Source organism: Anticarsia gemmatalis, chromosome 30 (assembly GCF_050436995.1).
Source record: "Anticarsia gemmatalis isolate Benzon Research Colony breed Stoneville strain chromosome 30, ilAntGemm2 primary, whole genome shotgun sequence".
NCBI lineage: Eukaryota > Metazoa > Arthropoda > Insecta > Lepidoptera > Erebidae > Anticarsia > Anticarsia gemmatalis.
Window position 1 is genome coordinate 3198530 of NC_134774.1, and position 2500 is coordinate 3201029.

At 50.0% G+C, this 2500-nt stretch overlaps 1 non-coding gene across 1 annotated transcript; it reads left to right on the forward strand.

The window, feature by feature from the left end:
• Nucleotides 1–269: 269 nt before the first annotated feature.
• Nucleotides 270–2171, forward strand: LOC142985718 (small subunit ribosomal RNA). The gene has a single exon (XR_012960265.1). It is a non-coding gene; the product is annotated as a small subunit ribosomal RNA (ribosomal RNA).
• Nucleotides 2172–2500: the final 329 nt, after the last annotated feature.

The following is a 2500-nucleotide window of genomic DNA, read 5'->3' on the forward strand; positions in this document are numbered from 1 at the left end:
TCCCAATTGGGGCCACGTCAGTGTGTCCTGAAAATGCAGGCGGGCAGCGGACGTTTGACGTGTTTGAGATACAACCGTTTCAAACGTTCGCCCGTCGGCGACCCCAAACTCTCTATGTGCGCACAACACTACATATAAATATTTATTTACATGTGCGTGTTGTGTGTACGTTTTACAGAGCTCGCCCGTAACGCGTCGGCGTGATCTAGGATCGTCGACGCGCGGGATCGACGGAGTGCGCGCTACGAGCGCGTGTTCTATTCGATAGCTCCCTGGTTGATCCTGCCAGTAGTTATATGCTTGTCTCAAAGATTAAGCCATGCATGTCTCAGTGCAAGCCGTATTAAGGCGATACCGCGAATGGCTCAATATATCAGTTTTGGTTCCTTAGATCTTACTCAGTTACTTGGATAACTGTGGTAATTCTAGAGCTAATACATGCAATCAGAACTCTGACCAGTGATGGGATGAGTGCTTTTATTAGATCAAAACCAATCGACGGAGGGCCCCGCGTCTGAAGTCGTTAATTTTGATGAATCTGGATAACTTTTGCCGATCGCATGGTCCAGTACCGGCGACGCATCTTTCAAATGTCTGCCTTATCAACTTTCGATGGTAGTTTCTGCGACTACCATGGTTGTCACGGGTAACGGGGAATCAGGGTTCGATTCCGGAGAGGGAGCCTGAGAAACGGCTACCACATCCAAGGAAGGCAGCAGGCGCGCAAATTACCCACTCCCGGCACGGGGAGGTAGTGACGAAAAATAACGATACGGGACTCTTACGAGGCCTCGTAATCGGAATGAGTACACTTTAAATATTTTAACGAGGAACAATTGGAGGGCAAGTCTGGTGCCAGCAGCCGCGGTAATTCCAGCTCCAATAGCGTATACTAAAATTGTTGCGGTTAAAAAGCTCGTAGTTGCATTTGTGCGCCGCGCTGTCGGTGCACCGCATCCGCGGTGATACTGACACGTCTGCGGAGCATATCGTCGGTGAGCCGGCGGTAATACGCCGGTTCAATATCAAAATCCTATCGCGGTGCTCTTCGGTGAGTGTCGAGGTGGGCCGACAATTTTACTTTGAACAAATTAGAGTGCTCAAAGCGGGCTCAAAATGCTGCTTGAATATTTCGTGCATGGAATAATAGAATATGATCTCGGTTCTATTTTGTTGGTTTTCAGAACTCCGAGGTAATGATTAATAGGGATAACTGGGGGCATTCGTATTGCGACGTTAGAGGTGAAATTCTTGGATCGTCGCAAGACGAACATCAGCGAAAGCATTTGCCAAAGGTGTTTTCATCAATCAAGAACGAAAGTTAGAGGTTCGAAGGCGATTAGATACCGCCCTAGTTCTAACCGTAAATATGTCATCTAGCGATCCGCCGACGTTACTACAATGGCTCGGCGGGCAGCTTCCGGGAAACCAAAGATTTTGGACTCCGGGGGGAGTATGGTTGCAAAGCTGAAACTTAAAGGAATTGACGGAAGGGCACCACCAGGAGTGGAGCCTGCGGCTTAATTTGACTCAACACGGGAAATCTCACCAGGCCCGGACACCGGAAGGATTGACAGATTAACAGCTCTTTCTTGATTCGGTGGGTGGTGGTGCATGGCCGTTCTTAGTTGGTGGAGCGATTTGTCTGGTTAATTCCGGTAACGAACGAGACTCTAGCCTGCTAAATAGGCGTCGTCATTTAGGTGTGCGTGGCTCCGTCACGCAACTCACTGGCGACGTATTAAAATTCTTCTTAGAGGGACCGGCGGCTTCGAGCCGCACGAGATTGAGCAATAACAGGTCTGTGATGCCCTTAGATGTCCTGGGCCGCACGCGCGCTACACTGAAGGAATCAGCATGTTCTCCCTGGCCTAGAGGCCCGGGCAACCCGCTGAAACTCCTTCGTGCTGGGGATTGGGGTTTGCAATTATCCCCCATAAACGAGGAATTCCTAGTAAGCGCGAGTCATAAGCTCGCGTTGATTACGTCCCTGCCCTTTGTACACACCGCCCGTCGCTACTACCGATTGAATGATTTAGTGAGGTCTTCGGACCGACACGCGGTGGCTTCACGGCCGTCGGCGTTGCTGGGAAGTTGACCAAACTTGATCATTTAGAGGAAGTAAAAGTCGTAACAAGGTTTCCGTAGGGGAACCTGCGGAAGGATCATTAACGTGTTGTCGTTGTTGTCGTCGCGCTGTTTTTGTTGTCGTTGTGCACACACAACACACACGATGAACGATGATGGACGATGATGGTGATGATAATATTTATATATCCTAAACACCCAAAACTCAAAAAAGAGACTCTGTTCGACGGTGGGTGGCGCATCTCGCGCCGCCACCCGACGAACGTATCTCGCGTCGCGCTCGTCGTAACTTCAACGTAGACTGGTATACAAATCCGCTACCACGAGTTGATACCTCGACGAGAGCGCTCGTCAATCGAACGCACATAACGAGAACACGCGAGAGCGTCATTGTTGCGGTAGGCGCGCTTGT